The sequence below is a fragment of the Myotis yumanensis genome, unplaced genomic scaffold (assembly GCF_028538775.1).
Source record: "Myotis yumanensis isolate MYYU_CA2020_CCGP unplaced genomic scaffold, mMyoYum1.0.hap1 SCAF_3, whole genome shotgun sequence".
In the NCBI taxonomy this organism is placed as follows: Eukaryota; Metazoa; Chordata; class Mammalia; order Chiroptera; family Vespertilionidae; genus Myotis; species Myotis yumanensis.
This window is the reverse complement of record NW_027223754.1, coordinates 60,765,514-60,788,288: the sequence shown is the minus strand read 5'-3', so window position 1 is coordinate 60,788,288 and position 22,775 is coordinate 60,765,514. Positions and strand designations below refer to the sequence as shown.

The 22,775-nt window shown below is 40.0% G+C and overlaps 1 pseudogene; it reads right to left on the bottom strand.

The window, feature by feature from the left end:
• Positions 1-278: 278 nt before the first annotated feature.
• Positions 279-22,775, bottom strand: part of LOC139006161 (large ribosomal subunit protein uL6 pseudogene) — a 37,182-nt pseudogene continuing 14,685 nt past the window's right edge.

Sequence of the window (22,775 nt, the reverse complement as noted above, 5' to 3'; positions counted from 1 at the left end):
CTCAGTGGATAGAGCGTCGGCTTGCGGACTGAAAGGTCCCAGGTTCGATTCCGGTCAAGGGCATGTACCTGGGTTGCGGGCACATTCCCAGTAGGAGATGTGCAGGAGGCGGCTGATTGATGTTTCTCTCTCATCGATGTTTCTGACTCTCTATCTCTCTCCCTTCCTCTCTGTAAAAAAATCAATAAAATATATTTAAAAAATAAATAAAATAAATAAAATATTGGAAATAGTCTGAGGAATCATTCAGCATCTTGCTGTTTCTATAGCTGGACAACTTAGATCTTATCAGCCTGCTGAACTGTTCCTTTTTCAGAAACAAAGATGCTACCCCAAATTTTTCTGATATCCTTGTTTTTAACTGGTGTGGCTTGCTGAATCAAAGCAGTTGAATTTGATACAAGTTCAATGTGGTTTCCTTCAAGAATCAACTCATCTTTCTGGGCTTGGGATACTAAACAAGCAACACCTGACCTCATCTGAACCCTGTAGATGTGTTTTTCACCCAAGAAATTTCTGATTTCAATAAGAGAACCATTCTCCTGAATAAGAAATTTTATGGGGAAGTGAGCATACATAGAATTCATCTTGTAACAGAAGGCCAGTGTAACACCCTTGATCATGTTCTGTCCATGACTGCAGATAGTGCCAACAGTAGCCATTTCCTTTCTCTTTCCCCACCATTTGTCAAGCCAGAGCCTCTTTTTCTATCCGAGGAGACTGACTTCTGCATTAATGTCACTGAAGTTCCTCTTCACAGTGTCTCTGGGCCCCTTCACAGCAACTCTATGTCCCTTCAGAGTAATGTTGACACCTGTGCTGGCTGAGAATGGTCTTCATCTCGCAGTAGATGTGGCTATAGTAATGATTCTTTTTTTCTTCTTTATTGGTTAAGGTATTACATAGGTTTCCTTATCCTCCCATTGTCCTCCACAGCCGCCCCCCCCCCTCCCCCCGCCCCACTCATGCCCTCAACCCCGGTGTCAGTGTCCATTGGTTAGGCTATTATGCACACATACAAGTCCTTCGGTTGATCTCTCCTACCTCGACCCACCCTACCTTCCCTCTGAGGTTTGATGGTCTGATGAATGCTTCTCTGTCTCTGGATCTGTTTTTGTTCATCAGTTTATGTTGTTCATTATTTTCCACAAATGAGTGAGATCATGTGGTATTTATCTTTCTCTGACTGGCTTATCTCACTTAGCATAATGCTCTGCAGTTCCATTCATGGAGTTGCAAAAGGTAAAAATTCCATCTTTTTTACCGCTGCATAGTATTCCATTGTGTAGATGTACAACCATTTTTTAATCCACTCATCTGATGATGGGCACTTAGGCTATTTCCAAATCTTAGCTATTGTAAATTATGCTGCTATGAACATAGGGGTGCATATATCCTTTCTGATTGGTGTTCCTGGTTTCTTGGGATATATTCTTAGAAGTGGGATCACTGGGTCAAATGGGAGTTCCATTTTTAGTTTTTTGAAGAAATTGCATAGTGATCTCCACAGTGGCTGCACCAGTCTGCATTCCCACTAGCAGTGCACGAGGGTTCCTTTTTCTCTGCCTCCTCACCAGCACTTGTCATCTGTTGATTTGTTGAAGTTAGCCTTTCTGACAGGTGAGAGATGATACCTCATTGTCGTTTTGATTTGCATCTCTCAGATGATTAGTGACATTGAGCATGTTTTCATATGTCTCTTGGCCTTTCTTATGTCCTCTTTCAAAAAGTATCTATTTAGATTTATTGGCCATTCTTTGATTGGGTTGTTTATTTTCCTTTTGTTAAGTTGTATGAGTTCTCTATAAATGTTGGAGATTAAATCCTTATCTGTGATAATGTTGGCAAATATGTTCTCCCATGCAGTGGGCTTTCTTGTTGTTGTATTGATGATTTCCTTTGCTGTGCAGAAGCTTTTTATTTTGATGTAGTCCCATTTGTTTATTTTCTCTTTAGTTTCCATTGCCCCAGGAGCTGTGTCAGTGAAGATATTGCTTTGGCATAGGTCTGAGATTTTGCTGCCTGTGGATTCCTATAAGATTTTTATGGTTTCTCGTCTTACATTTAAGTCCTTTATCCATTTTGAAATGTTTTTTTGTGTGTGTGTATGGTGTAAGTTGGTGGTCTAGTTTCATTTTTTTGCATGTATCTGTTCAATTTTCCTAACACCATTTATTGAAGAGACTGTCTTGATTCCATTGCATGTTCTTGCCTCCTTTGTCAAATATTAATTGAGCATAGTTGTTTGGGTCAATGTCTGGGTTCTCTATGCTATTCCATTGGTATAGTAATGATTCTTGAGTGGATAAATATATCTTTTTAGTCCAACATATAGGAAAAGCAAGCAGGTTTTTGGTCCAACATTTTTAGAATTTATAGTTATGTCCTTTTTAATATTACAGAGAGATTTTATACAAATAATTGAGGCAGATACTTCTAATTGCCCACCCACTATTTTTCCCTTACTCATTACCCTAAGTTTAAGCGGGAACAGTATGTTACATTTAAAATACTCCTCCCTTAGACTGCCTTGAAGCTAAGGGTGGCCATGTTTTCCAGATGTAGTTAATGCAATATAAGTAGAGGTCTTTATGGAAAAACTAGAGGCCCAGCGCACGAAATTCATGCATGGGTAGGGTCCCTAGGCCTGCTCTGCAATCAGGGCCAATCTTTCCCGGCTGCCAGAAGCCAGCCCTGCCCCTGGTTCCCCATTCCCCATCAGGCAGTTGGAGCGTGCCTACCGGGGGGAAGGACCGAGACATTGTCCGTTCCCACCCGCTTTCTGCCCCCCACCCCCACCCCCGTTGCCCTCTGTGTGTGAGGCGTTTATGGCCCTGCTTGCTCGCACAAAATACAGAGATAAAGGAAAAATAGATTTCATTGGGTAAAATTTTAAAAATACAAGACAAAGGAAAAATAAGCAAATAAGAAGCAATAATATACTGTACTTGGGAAAATATTTGCAACTTATATCACATACAATGTGTTAATATTGCTGGTACATAAGGAGTTTCTAAAAATATATATAAGAAAAGCACCAACTCTATGAAAAACTGAGCTAGAGAAATTAACAATTTACAGTAAAATAAATATCACTGTCTTTTAACCATATAAAATTATGGTCAAAGTTCCTCATAAAAAGAAAAGTACAGATTAAAATAATACCAAGTTACCATTTAAAAATATTATATTGGCAAATATCCAAACTTTTGACACATATTCTCTTGGAAAGGCTGTGGGAAAACTGCCATGCTCATATATTCCTGCTGCAAATGCAGAAAGATACATGACACAGGGAGGGAAATTTGGCAATATCTAACAAAATTCATGGGAGAGAACAGGGTAGTGATGGTGAACCTATGACACGCATGTCAGAGGTGACACACGAACTCATTTTTTTGGTTGATTTTTATTTGCTAAAATGGCATTTAAATATATAAAATAAATATCAAAAATATAAATCTTTGTTTTACTATGGTTGCAAATATAAAAAAATTTCTATATGTGACACGGCACCTGAGTTAAATTAGGGTTTTTTAAAATGCTGACATGCCAAGCTCAAAAGGTTCGCCATCACTGGAATAGGGCAAACAAAATAGACAAATGTTGATAATTATTGAAACTGGTTGATAAGTAGATAGGTTCATTGATTATTTGCTCTGTACTAGTGTTTGTTTTAAAATGTCTAATAAATTGTTTAAAGTGCCAAAATGCATGAATATACAATACACGGGTTTTAAATGTCAAAATACCTGAATATGTAGTAAAAGTTTTATTTCTTGTACTAGACAGCAGGTACTTACAAGTGTTTGTTGATTTATTTATAATAACTCAGAGTATGTCTGAAATATTTCATTTATAAAAGGACCAATGGGAGAAGGGATATATTATCCAAAAAATTATCTGGAAAAATTGGTCCTTTGGAACAAAGCTCCACAAGGGACAGGAAGAGTTTAACCAAAGAATTTATATGCATATATGCATAACCCATGGACACAGACATTAGGGAAAGCCTGGGGGAGTGGGCAGCACTAGAGTAGAGAGAGTCAATGAGGGAAAAAGAGGGACATCTATAATACTTTCAACAATAAAGATAAGTTAAAAAAGCACACGCCAAAGTTTCATTGGCACAGACTTTTCTAGAATTACTAATTTTTTGCAGTACTTACCCCTCCCTGTGGGAACACAATGTACTGTGTTCTCAGGTCCACATGTCTACTTCTGACCCATGGACTAAGATAAATCAATTAGAAACCAATGAATGTCTTCATGGTCTTTCCTCTGTTGTAGATACCTGTGTCTCTAAAGATGAAGACCCATGTTTGCAGCTGTAACACATTTGGTAAGGTCATCACTTCTGATAATGTGAGAAGCAGAGAGTGTGTCTGATGAAAGCGTACTTCCAGTGAGATAATTTGCAAACCAGAAGGTAACGGGTGTTGGTTGCTATGGGTTATACTTGGTAAGGAATTACAAGCAAAACAGCTCAGAAAAGAATCTGCCTGCTTTTAAGCAAAAATGAAAGAAAATAGGAAGTTCAGACATTTAGGGTCTTGCATAAGTAGAAAAAGTAATTGTTTCTTGACCCTAACAGTAAGAGATAAGATGCAAAAAGACTTTAAAATTGAGTCTACTTATAGAAACACAAACAAAATCAGATTAAGAATTTGGCCTTCACTCTTCCAGTTGCAAACCTTTAGTGGAATAAAATACCTCAGGGCAAAAATCAAACTGAGGACCTGAGGCCCAGCAATCTTTTCCACTGGATAAAATACTCAGGTAAAGGAGTTTAAGAGTTCAACGCTCTCATCAAATCCAGAAAGACTCACACCTTCCTGGAATTGGGAGAGGTAAGAGGGTAAGAATACTTTATTGTTGAAAGTATTATAGATGTCCCTCTTTTTCCCTCATTGACTCTCTCTACTCCAGTGCTGCCCCCTCCCCCAGTGCACCTGAGAACTATGTTAGGTAAAGAATTGTAGCAGTAATTACTGGCACATGGAATCAAACAGGTTAGAAACACACATGTTTTAGAAGAAGTGTATTGCTAAAGGAACTGTGAGCCTGGACTAAAGGTGTTAAGACCATTAAAGATCTAAAGACACTCTTGGGCCCTGAGAAGGAAGTGGGCTTAGAAAGCTGCGAATTCTCCTAGGACCCATTTTAAATGAGTCCAAGAAGTATACGAGAAAGGGAAAGAATCTTCAGGGTGGAGCCAGGAGTCACAGAAAACTAGAACCATGTTTGGTCCTCCCAGAGAGCAGACAGGGTCTAATCAAGGTAAGGGGCTCAATGTCTTCACAGGAGAAATTCAGAATTTCTCAGGACCAGAGACTTCTGTTTCCCTCTTCCACCAATGGATGTATGGGTGTCAGATAACTTTTCGTTTTAGTAGATAGGCTTGCAGAGCTACCAATGGACTTGATATAAAAACTGCTTACTGTATTGTATCGAGGCTATAGGGTTAAGCCTCGGACTGACCTGTGGGCAAAGCCACAAACAAGTCCCAGCTTAGAGGGCACAGTCCTCTTAGCATAATTAGGCTTGACCTTATGACACTCCCTAGATCTTATCTGGGTAGCTAATGGGCTGAGGGAAGTGCAGCAAGTGCTGCCAAAAACTAGTGAAACTCACACAACATTGTAACCACTACCTTGTTTACCTCTGGCTATAAAATAAAGGCTCAGCTTACTGTCTGGATCTCTCTCTCTGGCCTTAGCCAGGCACAGGTGATCCACCTAGACCCATCTTATTCTCTTTGTCTGTTTTTTCTTCATCCTTCGCCGCACCCCCTCAGGCTGACTGAACCCTTAGCTGAGCTGGCCCGGCACACTGTATGTCATCCAGAGATTCTGGACTTTGTGCTCAATGTGATAACTGAAGGAGACATTTGTGTTAACTCTTAGGAGGTGGGTATAATTGTAAAAGCTGTGCAGGAAGGAGAATAAACTGAATATCTGGATACCAAAAGGGTAGACTGTGGCATATCTTACAAATCCTTGTTAATATTTCCAGTCTTTCTCATTTCTCACTCCTCTATGCAGTGGGCAGGGCTAGATGATGGTTCTGCAGGAGGGCTCTATCTATTGGGTAGTGAAACATACCTTCCAGGCCCCTAGCACTTAGGAGCTGGAACACCATCCTCCTTGCTTTCCCTTCCACAGTGAACCCAAAGCTTTGGGTTGAGATAGAGGTGCCATAAGATTAAAGCACTCTGGAAACTGAGCTTACTATGTGGAGGGGATCTGTCCAAGAGGTCCTAGGACTCACATGGACTTCATATGAGCAAGAAAAATATGTTTAGCCACTGAGATGTTAGGACTTTTCATAACATAACTTGTCTTTATGGATACATTTATTTGAGACCCTTCAGTTCTAAATGCCTACCTACCTACCTACCAACATATAAACATATATCTAATGTATTAATTATTTAAAAGTAAATAACTTTCAACTCTTAAAACAAGAAAATAGAAGTAAATATTTAACTTTTCTCAAGTGAAGAAAGACTTCTACATATAAAGGGAGTGAAAAACAATACAGTTGAAAAAATAAATCGGACTACCTGAAAATAACAATTTTGCAATAAAAATATCATAAACTAAAATAAAATTAATGACATACTGGGGAAAACATTTTTGCAACAAAAGGTTAATGTTCTAATATATATGTATAGGTAATAAAAATGAATAACTTGAAATACCAGCTTGTCAAAAAAGGGTGAAGACTATAAGCTTATAAATTTTTTTAATTATTTATTTTCTTTATTGATTAAGGTATTACATATGTGACCTTATCTCCCCATCCCCCCCGCAGCCTTTCCCACCCCCACTCATGCCCTCACCCCGCTAGTATCTGAAAGCTGAAATACAGACAGCCACCTTCCAGAGCCATCAACATCTGAGCCAGCAAGGAGGGGCAAGTTTGGGTTCGTTCCTGCTCAATTAGCAATCCTAGAAGATTGCCCAAGCTGACCCTAGGGCAGTGATGGTGAACCTATGACTCATTTTTTTGGTTGATTTTTCTTTGTTAAATGACATTTAAATATATAAAATAAATATCAAAAATATAAGTCTTTGTTTTACTATGGTTGCAAATATCAAAAAATTTCTATATGTGACACAGTACCAGAGTTGAGTTAGGGTTTTTCAAAATGGTGACACGCCAAGCTCAAAAGGTCCACCATCACTGCCCTAGGGTGCAAATATTTTCTATACCAGAGTATATATCTATATCTATATCTATATCTATATCTATATCTATACATTTATGAGAGGTGTGAAAATAAATGATTTTAGATTTTAATTTTTAAGTATTTTTCTGTATTTGCAATTTTCTTCAATAGGCACTTGCATTTTTTTAAAAATATAAAATTATATATATATATATATATATATGGATGAGACAAAAGGAACACTCTTGGATCACCTGATTATTGCAAACCACGGGATTGAAATATAACAATGATGGTCCCAGCAACCCAAACAATGTCCCACTTAGGAAACTGGTTAAATGGCATGATCTACAAAGGGCTCTGACCTCCTGGGAGAGAGTGATTCATAAATAATTATCACTTTTTATGATACAAATGTTTTTGAAGGACAGCTAAAGTCTTTATTAAAAAAGCATTATGCCCCTGTGAGATTTCCCCATTCCTAAGATTAATATCATATTTGAGGAAACCTGAGTATTTTTCTACCTTGTAATCTTACATGAAGAATTATTTTGTGCAGTGCCACAGGTTAAATGCATATCATGAAATTCACTTTCCTCCCTACTGCCATTTCTATCACTTAATTCAATGAAAGTCTACAAACAGAGAGTATGACTCAGAATATTGAAGCTGTGGCTAAACAAGAAAAGTTCATTCACAATTGATTTTCTTTCAGGGATCTTTGACATTCTTCATTCCAATTGTTCACCTCTACTGTAGGGCTCAGCGAACACTTCAGGAAGTTGCCGTGCACTGCAGCCTGCCGGAGACATGAAGGAATGTAGAGCAGGATAATCACAACATCATCAACCCAATTCTCCAAGGTCGCTGGCCAATAATGCTGTTCTAATTGAATAACTTATCCACAGCTATTTCCCCCGGGAAAGCCGAGGGCTCAGCCTCGGAGAAGAGGCAGATGGTGCCGCATATACAATGAAACCTGTAATTTTCTCTTGCCATCGGACTTGTTAACAGTGGGCTGTTTCTGCTTATTCTTTAATATTTTATTTTAATAGTCCCTTCCTAAATTATAATGTACCATGAAGCAGCCAAAGATGGATGCAGTAATACATATCATGTTTAATTGATCATACCTCTAATGCACCCAAACAACTCTGGTAATCAACAGCAGTATATGTCAGTCAGGTGCAAACCGAAATGAAAGCAACAGAAAAGATCCCAATTAAAACCGAAAGGGGAGATGAGATGAGTCTTTAGGGTTGGCATGGCATTAACTAGCAGCAAAGTATGGAACATCAAATGCATTTTAATTCTGATTTTTTTAATGGCGATGTGCCATGGTGTATGTACACCCGATGTATTTGGCAAGATGATGGGAAGGTGGTATTTTCTACTTGGAGACTGACTCAACCACTGGGATCCGGAGGAGGATGAAGGGCTGTGTGGCTGCTTGATTTTCATCATCTAGTGGCATCCGAAGTTGGAAGAGGGAAATGCAGGCTTGCGAGGCAAGTAGAGACAGCCCATCAGCAGTCTAACAACACAACAGATGACAGGCCCAGAGGCACACCCGTCGGCTTGAAGGCTACCAAATGGCACCTGCAGCAATGGAAGGTTATCCAGACTTGAATGTTTGGATCTTTCTGGGGTCTTTCTGTTCGAGAAACAGTCCTCTCTACAGAGAACCCTTCCTGGAAAAGAGTGAAAAGGAACCAAGGTTGAATGGACATGGAGAAAGGAGACCTATCACACTTGTGCAGTGCTTGCTGGAAAAAATCTGTCATAAAGAATGTTCTGGTCTTTCTTCAAAGATAGGACTCTGTGGTTTGCCTAAGAGGAGGAAAGCTTCCATTACTGTAGTGAATGAGCGAACCATTGCTGATATTTATAAGAAATGCCATGGCACAGAAAGAAAGCTCTTGGGGTTTCAGGGCAGCACAGATCTGCCCCCTGGAAATTGGAAACAGGCAACAAGATTGGGTTGATTTTATTTTGGAAAAGGTAAGTCAGTGCTGCAGCACGGTGACATGGATAATTCATGAAGCTCTGGCTTGTATTAGACACCCTGCATGCCTTTCAGAAAGAAATGACACAACAATTAAGGTGTCAAATAATAACATGCCACTTGGAGAAAGATAATTGTACCCAGCGTTAGATAGTGATTAGGTCAGAATGAATGTTCATCCTTTCAAAGGCAGCAGCGTCTATTCAGTCTGGCATCCTACTGTAAGTACAGTATTGTGTTCATAATCACACAGGCTGGAGCCAGGAACACTGGGTTTTATCTGATTTTTCTCCATTTGGAATAATACTCTGATGATTCCCTTAGCAGCAAACTCAGTCATGTGAAACACAAGGGAGGATGATGAAAGACAGATTGTTAGAGATGGAGGAGGGGCTTTGCTTTTCATGTAAAACAAAGCATGAGTTTACTCATGTGCAAATATAGTCTTTCTTGCCCTGGCCTTGCGGCTCAGTTGATTGGAGCATCTGTAGTTTCAGTCCTGTACACTAAAAGGGTTTCGGATTCGGTGCCCAGTCAGGAAAATACAGGAGGCAACTGATCCATGTTTATCTCTCACAACAATCTTTCTTCCTTCCTTCCTTTCTCTCTCTCTCTCTCTCTCTCTCTCTCTCTCTCTTTCTTTCTTTCCTTCCTTCCTTCTCTCTCTAAAAATCAATAAGCCCTACCTAGTTGCCCAATGGTTAGAGCATCAGCCTGCAGAATGAAGGGGCCCGGGTTCAATTCCAGTCAAGGACAAAAACATCAGTTTCAGGTGATATCCTTGCAGGAAGCTACCAATCGATGTGTCTCTGTCACAACGATGTTTCTCTCTCTGTGTGTCTTTTCCACTTCCTTCCATTTTCTCTAAAAAAATCAATGGAAAAAATATCCTTGGGTGAGGATTGGAAAAAAAAAGAAGATAGTTTTTCATTCAAGTGATCAATCAATCACATCATGGCCTTAGAAGTCCTTGTTCATTTCCTGGTGTCATAACTTACTCGATGTGGAATTCAGATAAATCATTAAACCTCACTGAGATTCTGTCTTCTCATTTGAAAAATGCAAATAGAAAAGCCTGCTATATGTTTATCTTTCAAATCCATTGAAGAGGTCAAAATGAAAGGCTATGAGAAAATATTTTATAAATATAAAGGATTGTATCAATATAAGGCATTATTTTATTATTGTGCCTATTAAACATCAAATATGTTACCTTTTGAACAGTTTTACTTTAAGAAAAACTTGGAAATGATTTAAGTCCTTAAAAATCAAAGAACTTTTAATGAATGGGGGTGCACTCAAGACCATCTGCACAAGACCAATCAAAATCCTCACTTCATCCAACAAGGAGGAACTGAAGTACATGATTTTTGCACATGCATGTGTCTCTGCTTTATTTAATCAAGCATGACTGTGATGACATATGAAAAAAAATAGCCACTATTGGAAGGAGCAACACTGTACTGGGGGAGAGGGGATTTCATCTGCAGAGTCCATTCAACTGGTTATTGTCACAAAGGTATTTAACATAAATAGAATGTGATTATGTGCTATGTAAAACATTCAAAGTATTCAATAGTACCTCATAGACAAAAATAGGACACCTTTTCCTTTGTAAGGATGCATTCCTAAGTACATTCTGACTATATTGACCACAAATAGTAACAGAAAATTTTATAATGAAGCCCTTGACCTTGAGTAGCTTATGACAGACATTCTTACCCAAAAGAGGTGTTGTTAGGGGAAATCAACATTCAAAAAGTGAGGGAGATTGATCAAAATTAAAAATCTGATTCTTCCAGTTCTGACAAGATGCAGTAGCCCCATTTATCTGAACTTCTTCCCTTTACAACAAAAACAAAAAACCCCAGACATAACACAACAGGCACACACAGTCCCTAAAAGGTGACAGAAAGAAGTGGGTTGCCTAGGACCTCAGGACTTAAAGAATACCATGGGGGTGATCTCCCCTAGTTTCCTTATTACCACCCATATATCACATATAGCCACCAACCCACAACCACTAACAGGCCTAGATATTGAAGCTCCAAGAAAATCCTGTTTCCCTCTTGCCAAAGGACTGGGAGAAAGGTAGTTTAATAATAGAAAAAACTCGTTGGCAATACCCACCCTACTCCAACCCAAATTCAAGGGAAAAGCTCCTGAACCTCGACACCCACCTGGCATCAATACGGTTGAATGAGGTGGTGGGAGGTGGGGCGTGGAGCTAATTGGCACTCTGTTTGTCCCTCTTGTCCTCTCCCTGGTGGTGAGGACAAGGTGTGAAGGCCAGGTGGCAGCTGATCTTATAGCCTTGTTCTGAGTTGTGCTCCACTCTCACTGGAAAGTATCAGCTGGACAGAAGGAGAGTTGAACTTCCACCTCACCCACCATCTGTGAGACAGTGTGAGTCAGTGCCCTACTTGAAGTGTTTTTATGATTCTGCCTTGGAAGTGATACCCCATCCCCTCTGACACTGGGTGGTGCAGTTGTGTGCAAAATGATCAGCCTAGCATGAGCTTTGCCCCCCTCCCTAGAGGCACCGGTCCTCGATTTTAAGCATCTTGAGGGAGGAGCTGCAAGGCAGATGCTCTTGAATTGGTTGGTAATTTCTGGCATAATTTCAAGACATAAGGAAGTCTGCTCCTCTTTCAAGCTATTTTCTAGAAAATAGTCATTTTGTGGGTATCATTTAAAAATAGCAAACAGGGAGCAAGAGGTTTAAGCACATTATACTGGTATTTTGTAACAACCCTTATTTGTACGTTCCCAGGCTATTCTAACCCTTCCAGGTTTAGGAATCACCAGTGGCCCCAAACCCTTTGTGAAAAGGGTTTCACAAAGCTTGTGTTCCTGCTTGCCATAAAAACTGCTGGTCTAAGGAGTCTCACACTATTATGAGCCCCTGCACCATCTCTTCCCCCATGAATCATCCCTTATCCCTTTAGGTTTTCATATTTCCTCCTACTGCTGGGGAGATCTTTGTAGCATTCTGGCCTCTTATCTAACCTCCATCAATTTTCTCCCCCTCCACTGCACTTCCATATCTGATGGGCCCAGGGTCACACACATTCTAGATGAGTGATTATCAACCTGGGATAAAACCAATTCCAGTTCCCACTCCGGACAGGTAAGTCAGGATCTCTGATGATTGTTGTGGGTTGAGAAATCCTAACTTGTACAATCTGATCTCCAAAATCTCAATTTTAAGCTTCCCACTCACTAACCACTACTTCCTCTCCACCCTCATTCAAAATCCCCATTTCAATTACATTTAAACCTATAGAGACCTGTAACCCATTGACACTTTTCAACAATGCATCTCTCTCACCTGGTCCTTACGTTTTTATATACTACACTATAGTTTGGTAATATATAGCCAGTTGCATGTAATATTATTGTCATTCTCTCTATACCTTCCTGACAAAATTTCAACCTTGATTAAGTTAACTATCCACCTAGTTCATCTTTGCACCCAAGTTGCAAAACATTGCTAAGGGAAATCACACAACTGCATGATTAAGCCTTTTTAAATTTATTATCAAAAGTTCATACAGGCCTTTGACATTGCCAAATAATGCCCCTACACATCTTCAATTATTTCATTTTCTTAACTTTTCTGGATGATTATTACGTCATTTTTGCAGTAAGTTGAATTGTGTCCCCCAAAAAGATATGTGTAAGTCTTAACCCTGGTACCTGTGAATGGGGCCTTTTTTTTTTTTTTTTTTTTTGAAACAAGATCTTCACAAATGTAACCAAGTTAAGGATCTCTAAAGATGAGGGTGAGCTCTATATACAACGATGGGTATCCTTACAAGAGAAAGGAGAAAGGTATTTGAAACACAGAGGCCCAGAAAAAAATACTATGTGAAGACAGAGGCAGTTTTAGTGTTATGCCACCATGATCCCAGGAATGCCAGGGAGCCACCAAAGGCTAGAAAAGATAAGGAAGAATTCTTCTCTGAAGCATTAAGAGGGAGTTTGGCCTGTCAACACCCTGATTTTAGAATTCCAGCCTCCAGAACTGAGAGAGGATAAATTTGTTTTGTCTTTAAGGACCCCAACCCACATCCCCCCACCCCCCGGCCCAGTTTGTGGCAGCCCTAGAAAACTAACACCACCTCTTATCTCCAAATTCTAATCCTTCCCCTTTTCCTTCCCCACCCATGGATGACCTCATCTTGTATTTTATTAATAAAATAGATACAGTAAAATGAAAATATCTTCCCACTAAGACCATAAATCCACTTGTATCTGTGCACATTGTCAATTTTCCCTTCTGTTAATTTCCCTCCTTGACCTTATACCCTTGTACAAATGCTTTTGATTTTTTCTGCTCCCCCAGCAGTTAATATCCTCAAAAGAGTTGTCAATATTTACTTTCTACTTTTTCACTTCCCCTTTTCTGCCCAGTTGATTTTAATCAAGCTTTTCTTTTCACCATTCCACTGAATCACCTCCATTCAAGTTACTTATGTCTTAATTTTGCCAAACCCAATAGGTGATTTTCTGTCTATTTAAAAAATTATGTCTATTTTATTTCAGAGAGGAAGAAAGAAACATCAATGATGAGAGAGAATCATTGATTGGCTGCCTCCTGCATGCCCCACACACTGGGGATTGAGCCCCCAACCCCGGCATGTGCCCTGACCAAGAAGCTAACCCTGACCTCCTGGTTTATAGATCGATGTTTAACCACTGAGCCATGCTGGCTGGCAACTTTCTGTCTTCATTTAACCCAACTTAAGCCATTGACACAATTTGACACTCCCTCCTGTTGCCACGTCTAGCTTTGAGCATTTGGAAATTTTACCCCATCATTAATTCCATGACAAGTTAAAATAATTTGGAAAATGACATTTGTGAGTAGCTACTAATTTTCAGTCTTTGTGCTTTGGGATGTGTCTTTTTTACACTTGATAGGAGTTGATTATTTTGTTTTATTTTTACCGTAGTCATGTAGGAGCCAAATGTTCTAGGAACGAAAGGGCATTTACAGATGTCCTCAAAAGCCACAATCCATGGCCAAAATAATTTTAAGCCAAAATGGAAACTCTGTTACTAAGGGTTCACCAATAAAACATAAATATAAATTAAAATTGCCAAATACCATAAGCAATCAGACTCCACATTTTTTTTTCACTTCTGCTATGCTTGTTTGTTTTTCCGCCTTAGTGGCAGATAAAGAATGTAGATAGAAGTGCATAGTTTCCAGAGTAACATTCTATATTGGGAACACAGAGCTCAGTATCTAGAGTAGGGCTGGGCTATGAATGATTTTGTAATGCCAGATGTAAGACGTAGGAGAGTCTTGTTAACATGAATGTTTCTAACTTTTACTTTAGATATTGTTACCGGACAGGAACCAGGTCTGGAGCAGGTCTGCCTCTGGCCAGCCTGGGTTCTTGTGGGTTCTTGATTTCATGCAGGAAAGATTTCACAACTCTAGTCCAGGTAATTTTGAGAGTATGTTTATTAAAGCTGGGGACAGTGAAAGGAGGAAGGGCTTAGGACAGAAGAAGCAATAGGAGAGAGCCTCCTTGGGGCTGGTTTGGCTCTCTGGGAAAGGAAAGAAAAAGGGGCTTTGGTGACAGATTCCAGGGGGTTTGCTGGGGTGAGCTGCTGCCGCCCATTGCCCCCTTGCTGCAAGCCTCATGGGGTCCCTTAGAGTTTAGGAGATGCACGCCTGAGAGGGAAGAAAGGCGTGGGCATGTTTCCAGAAGAGAGAGTGCACCCTGGGCTCTTCATTTTGAGGGTTTTAAAGGCTGGGAGTTCAGGGGAGGTTTTAGGGGAGAATTTCAATAGACTATCCACCAGCTTTATGCTGATGCACCAAAATGAGATTTATTTCCTTAACTTCATCTGTCCGTGGGTGTGGTTGGCACAAATTGGATTTTTGCTGTCTCCCTGAGTAGTGTGATTTGAACTATTTACCCTCTGGTTGGGGAGGAGAAGTGTAAATCATTTATTCTTAAGGGTCCTTGTTTAGGGAAAATAGGATTTTTGTGACTTACTAGATTGCTTGGCTTTTTAACTATCTGTCTCAGTTTACCTATTCTACTTGTCTTGGCTTACTAGACTGTCTCATTATAACAAATGAAGACCAGTAGAAATCCAGATTAGTACTCAAAGGGTGCATTATGAAAAGTGGAAAACGATGGTGGTTTGTGTCTTTATTTATGTATATGAATTCTCCCCTGGGGTAGTTGGTCTAGGCCAGTGGTTCCCAACCTTTTGTTGACCATGCCCCACATAAGCATCTTTAAAATCCTGATGCCCCCTCGCCCCGTGACATACAATTCTTATTATTCAAAAAGTGAACTCCTATTCACGTGGAGGAAGCCTAAAAGGTCACTAACTTGGTCTGAACAAGCTTCCAAAGAACACGGCATCCATGAAAAAGAAAAAGAAAGAATGAAAGGACAGTTGAAGTACTGAGGAAGAAATCACTAAGAAATAGTTAAAATAATAATGATAATAATATAATAATAATAATATGAAGTGATATAAAAAATAGCAAATAAAGTTTCAAAATATATAATAGAGAACTGAAATGCATAAGTATGTCACAATATATATTTATATACTGTATATGATTCACTGTTTATAACTCATTCTCAAATTGCCCCTCTTAAAAATCAAATTGTCCCCCTCTGGGGTTGTGTGTCCCACAGTGGGAACCACTGGTCTAGGCTAAAATGAAAGAGAGGGAGAACAAGAGAGGAGACAGCAGATAGGAACCAATGACAGACAGAAAAAATGGTGTTTAAATATTCTTGTTGCCTCATCTCTCTGGAGAAATAATACTGCTTCTCATATTTACCCCATGCGATTAATGGGATTTTTCTCAGTCACCATTGTGGTAGCTGATTTAGTCATACAACCTTCTTTATGTCATTACTCTACTCCTTTGCTCATGTTTTTGTACTTCCCAAATAACAACTTGTACTCAAAGTTTTGCCTCAAGATCTAGTTATAGAGCAGTGGTTCTCAACCTTGGCTGCACATTAGAATCACCTGGAAATCTTTTTAAAATCCTGATTTCTTTGCTTCATCCTCCAGAAATTCTGTTTCTTTGTTACTAATGTTGTGGCCCCACCCCATAAAAAAGAGAATTTCTGGAGGATGAGGCCCAGAAATCAGGATTTTAAAAAGATTCCCAGGTGATTCTAATGTGCAGCCAAGGTTGAGAACCACTGTTATAGAGGAATGAAAATCAAGACACCAGCAAAATTGTTTTAATGTTGTGGTCTAAGGCAAGGATACACATGTTATGGATTGAATTGTCTGCCCCCCAACACCCACCAAATTGAAATTGTAGGCAGAGGGCATGGTGTTAGACCTGTGGGGTCAGCCTGGACCTGGGTTCAGTAATCTCAGTACTTGAGTGCTGGCTAGTAAAGAGTTCAGAGTCAAGACTCAAACTGTAAGAGAACATTTATTTATTTTTAAAATTTATTTTATTTTTATTGATTTCAGAGAGGAAGGGAGAGGAAGAGATAGATAGAAACATTAATGATGAGAGAGAATCATTGATTGGCTGCCTCCTGCACATCCCCAATTGGGGATCAAGCCTGCAACCTGGGCATGTGCCCTTGGCCAGAATCGAACCTGGGACCCTTCAGTCCATAGGCCGATGCTCTATCCACAGGCTAAACCAAGGGCGAGAACATTTATTTATAAATTCATAGGCCTGGCGAGCATGGCTCAGTGGTTGAGCATCAGCCCATGAATTGGTTTGATTCCCAGTAGGGCACATGCTCCAGTTGCCTTTGTGGGCTCAATCCCCAATGGGGGTTGTGCAGAAGGCAGCCGATTCAATGTTTTTATCTCTCTATTCCTCTCCCTAAAATCAATAAAATATATTTAAAAAAAAAATAAAGTCACAGGGGTAGAAGTAATTTATAGAAGAAATGGGCATAGGGAACAAGTTATAGAGCAGCGGTTCTCAACCTGTGGGTCACGACCCCTTTGGGGGTCGAAGGACCCTTTCACAGGGGTCGGCTAACAACATTAGAAAACACATATATAACTACATATTGTTTTTGTGATTAATCACTATGCTTTAATTATGTTCAATTTGTAACAATGAAAATACATTCTGCATATCAGATATTTACATTATGATTCATAACAGTAGCAAAATTACAGTTATGAAGTAGCAACGAAAATAATTTTATGGTTGGGGGTCACCAAACATGAGGAACTATATTAAAGGGTAGCGGCATTAGGAAGGTTGAGAACCACTGTATAGAGGTAAAGGAAGGCCCTGGGAGCTAGGAGCCTGGGAGTGAGGAAGGTAATAGTAACTTACCTGGAGGGCGGGGGAGAGAGAGGGGAAACGCACTGGCATGCTCCCAGGAGGGAGAGCCAGACGGGTCCTCCTTCCTAAGGGTTATAGGGTGGAGATTTTAGTGGGGGGCTTAGGGGAAGATCTTAATACATTGCGGACGGATCACGAGAATTCTCGTGTTTTCATATAACACTGTTTTACAAAGTATCATACGTTAAAAAGATATTAGTTTGTAAGAACATGTAATAAATAACTTCAAAATGCAATGGGTATTTAATTTTAAGGCATGCCTTTAACATTTATGTAAAATTTTTTTTTGTACTTGTTCAATATAAAGTTATCTGGCCACTGGGTAAAGCTAGCAATAAAGCTACCGGTCCGCAATTTAATAGAATATTCAGCAGCTTTCCATCCAGGTGTATCCTTTCAGGGTCTAGGTCTCCACTGATTGATTGGTGGCTCCAAGGCAGGGAGGCCTTATCCAATGCAGCTGGTCATGAGGTCAGCTATGGGGTCACTGGTCTGGTTTTGTGGCTTTTCTGGGCCTGGAACTGAAATATAACTGAGGTATAAGTGCTATCTCTAGGGAAGAAAGTTCACGGGACCCAAACCGCATAACCAGTGATATGCTAGGGGAGGAAAGGTCGCCCTGGGGGCAAGGTCCCACCCTACAAGTGTCCTTCGCTAGGCACCCAGGGCTTTCTGCCCTGGTGACTTTCTGTCCCTGGCCCATCATCTTTACTCTGCTCTTGCCTAACTGCCTACCATAAAATGCTGAAGTCCTAACCCAGTGGTTGTCAACTTTGGCTGCACATTAGAATCACCTGGGAATCTTTTTAAAATCCTGATTTCTGGGCCTCATCCTCTGGAAATTCTGTTTCTTTGTTATGGGATGGGGCCACAACATTAGTAACAAAGAAACAGAATTTCTGGAGGATGAGGCCCAGAAATCAGGATTTTAAAAAGATTCCCAGGTGATTCTAATGTGCAGCCAAGGTTGAGAACCACTGTGCTAACCCCTAGTACTCCAGAATGTGACAATATTTGGAAATAGGGTTGTAGCAGATGCAATTTGTTAGGGATAAAGTGGATCCCTAATCCAATATGACTGATGTTCTTATAAAAAGGGGAAAATTTGGAGACAGACAGACATGCACACAGGGAGAACTGTAGGACTGTGAAGGCAGAGATTGGGTTTGCTATAGTCTGAATTGTGTTCTCTCAATATTGACACATTGAAGCCCTAACCCTCAGATGTATATAGGAGGTGAGGCCTAAACAGAGGTAATTAAGGTTAAGTGAGATCATGAGGGTAGGGCTCCCATTTGATAGGTTAGTATTTTTATAAGAACAGACACCTGAGAGGTGTATCTCTTTCTCTCTTTCCACCCTGCAAGGACTCAGGGAGAACCCAGCAGTCTGTAAGCCGGGAAGAAAGCTCTCACCAGAAACAGAATCGGCGGACACACTGATCCTGGACTTCCAGCCTCCAGAACTGTGAGATGATACATTTTTGTTATTTAAGCCATCCAGTTTGTGGTGCTTTGTCACAGCAGCCCTAGAAAATTAATATAAGACAAAGCTGAAAGGTTATGACCATAAAGGCAACCTTGGGTGGGCTCTGTGACCCATGGCTTAGCTGAACTGGGCGTCTCTTTGAGGGTAGGGCCATAGGAGAGCCAGAAACTGAGCCAGAGGTTGTGGATTTCTTCCCAAGGGCAGGACCTGTGTCTGTTGTAACTGGTCTTTGGCTGTTAATTGTCTTATAACATCTCCCCTGCCTCCTTATCAGATAAGGAGCTATTACCTTATTGCCTTTTTGCTTCTCTTTATTACTTTAGCAGTATGTCTGTAGACATAACAGTACTCAGCAAATTGTAGCAAATTGCTCTAAGGCGCCTTTTTTTTTTAAAAAAAAAAAAGCAAATAAATTTGATGTTCAACAATCTCTTTTTCTCTACTCTCAAAAAGAGATAATCACAAACTAAGCTTTTAAAGAAAACTCATGTACAGAAAAATGATGCTTTTAATAAAAAAGAAAGTTTATTAAAACAATACAAATAAATGGTTAAATAAATAAGTATAAATAAATAAATAAACTTAGATCTGGGGCTGGAAAGTGTCTTGGAATCAGGACCAGAGTTATCTGATTTTGAAGACAGGTTTTGCCACTGGTAGTTCAGTGAATTAGGAAAGTCAGTCTCCCCTGCTCAGAGCCCCATTACCTCATCTGCAGGATGAAAAGATGGGACCGGTTCCCTCTGAGCACACAGGCCTTTATGATTCCAGCATTTCTGCGATTTCTGTGATTCACCTTCCCCTGTGCCAGGCTCTGCTCCTGGAAGAACTGGGGACCATGAATCTGATGCCTCCCGGTGTGGACCCCGGTGGGCATGAAAGGCGATGGCTCTCCTGCGAGTTCTAGTGCCAGGCCCAGCTGACATGAATGCATTTGCCAGCAGTGACCTTGTGGAGATTTTTCAAATGCTGAACATTTTTACCCATAGATTTTCCTCATTATTTTCTTTAGCCTCACTGCATATTTTGTTTCATTCTGGTTTTTTAAAAAAATTTTGGAAACTTCTCTGTTATTAGAAACTTTGACGTATTGGCAATCACAGTAACTTTCTCCCCCACACTGGGATATAATGTGAAGTTAGCTTTTTTCCAGGTCATTTACCTATTTCAGAGGGGTGAGCTGTTTTTCTCCTATTCCAAAATCAGTTTTCTTTCCCTTAGACAGAATGGCCCAATGAACTGGTTGGAAAGAGAATTTTCTTTCTTCTAAGGTGTTTGGGCTGCATTATTGTTGAAATAATAAATTGTGAAATATAAATACTATTAGAGGCCCGGTGCATGAAATTCATGCCCAGGGGGTGGGTCCCTCAGCCCAACCTGCACCCTCTCCAATCTGGGAGCCCGGACAGTTTAGGCCCACTCCCTGTGGTTCTCTGCTCTCTGTGGGGCCTGGCCACTCTGCGCCCACTTCCCAGAGGCTCTCCACGGCCCAGAGGCCCTCTGTAGCTGGGGCGATGAAGCAAGCATTCCACCAGGCCGCTCATGCTGCCTGCTCTCAGTGGCCGCCTCCCCCCCCCCCCCCACCCCAGGACTGGGGGACTCTGGCGGGGCTGAGGGGATTGGGTGCCACCATCTTGTGGCTATGGGCACTGCCATATTTGTGACAGAGTGATGGTTAATTTGCATATTGCCCTTTTATTATATAGGACTAGAGGCCCAGTGCACGAAATTCATGCCTGGGTAGGATCCCTAGGCCTGCCCGTTGATCAGGGCCAATTTGGGTCTTCTGGCTGTTGGCCAAGGCCTCCCTTCCCCCACTGCTGGCCGGGGCTTTCCTTCATTTTGCACCAGCCCCTGGTGCTCAGCACACATCATAGCAAGTGATTGAACTCACAGTCTCCCAGTCAAACTCCCAAGGGGACATTTTGCATATTAGCCTTTTATATATATTGATAGATAGATGTTCAACATAATCTTATTGAAGAACATAGTTATAAGACTAGAGGCCCAGTGCATGAATTTGTGCATGGGTGGGGTCCGGCTGGCCCACCCCAATCAGGCCAGTTGGTGGGCCGAAGTGCACGTCATAGGGACCAGTCATTCTGGTCATTCCGGTCGCTTGGCATATATATATATATATATATATATATATATATATATATATATATATATATATATCAAAGCTGGTATTCTGCCCTAGCCAGTTTGGCTCAGTGGATAGAGCATCAGCCCATGGACTGAAGGGTCCTGTGTTTGAGTCCAGTCAAGGGCATGTACCGTGGTTGTAGGATTGACCACCGGCCCCAGTTGGGGCCCATGTGGGAGGCAACCAATCAATTTTTCTCTCTCTCTGTCTCTCCCCCTCCCTCCACTCTCTCTAAAACTCAATGGAAAAAATATCCTTGGGTATGGATTAACAATAACAACAAAAATAATTTTTTAAAAAAGCTGGAATTAGGAGGAGGTAGAAGATTAATCCAAATTATTGCATTGTGGAGACTTCCTAAATGAGCTGGAGCTTGGTTTGGACCTTAAATTAATTTTGCATTTTAAGGCAGTAATGGGGAAGGCATTGGAGAAGAACTACATTCAGAGACATATCTAACGCTCCAGGTTGGGTCAGATTAAAAAAGATTTTAGAGTAACTCTTTAACAGGTATGAAGTTTACTTTTGGGCCATGTAAATGTTTTGGAGCTAGATAGAAGTGCTATTTGCACAATAGTGCAAATGTATTAAACGCCACTGAATTGTTCACTGAGACTTGACTTGGGGTGGTAAACACACAATAAAATATACAGATGATGTATTATAGAATCATATACCTGAAACCTATATAATTATAATTTTATTAACCAATGTCACCCAAATAAGTTCAATAAAAAATAAAGATGTTAAAAAAATTTTAAAAAATATATAAACAGTTATTTTTATGTTATGTGAATTTCACCTCCATTATTATTATTTTTTTTAAAAAAAGGACTCTACATGGCAGGTTCTATATGAGTTTCTGCTTAATCTAACAAGCAATGTGAACCTTTGAAATCTATGGAAGTGGAGAAGTTACATAATTAAAAACAAAGAACATGGTGATAATTTTGGAGAGGAATTGAATGGGGCTGTATATGAAGTGGGGAGATGGACTACATGGTTATGGAGTAGTCTACCTAATTATTAGAAATGTAGGAGTAATCTCTTTAAACAAAACCACACATGCTTTTGTGGAAATTTCCAAGCATATACAAAATTAGAGAAAATAATTCAATGAATGGCACATATATATTACCCAACTTCAGTAATTTTCAACATTTTGCTGAGCTGATTTCATCTATTCCTCTCCCCACAACTCACCTCCACACAGTTTCATTCTGTTTTCTGGAGTATTTTAAGGCATACTCTAGACATTATACTATTTCACTAGAAACAAACAAACCAACTTTTGAAGACATGTTCAATTTATAAAGATACTTTCCTTTCTCCTTCTTCCTACCACACAGTTAGTACTTCTAAAATTTAAGGGCAAAATTCTCAATATCATCCAATGTTTTTCTGATCATATCAAAGATAAATAAACAGTTGAGTTGTTGAGATCTAAACAAGGACCATATATTGCATTTAGTTATTATGTTTCTTAAATGTCTTTTATCCTACAACAACACCCTAATATATATATTTTTTACACAACTGATTTCTAGGAAAAATATGTGTTACCTGTTTTGCAAAATACTTCACATTCTGAATTTAGCCAATTGCTGCCCAAATGTCTTTTCTTGGGCCAGTGGAA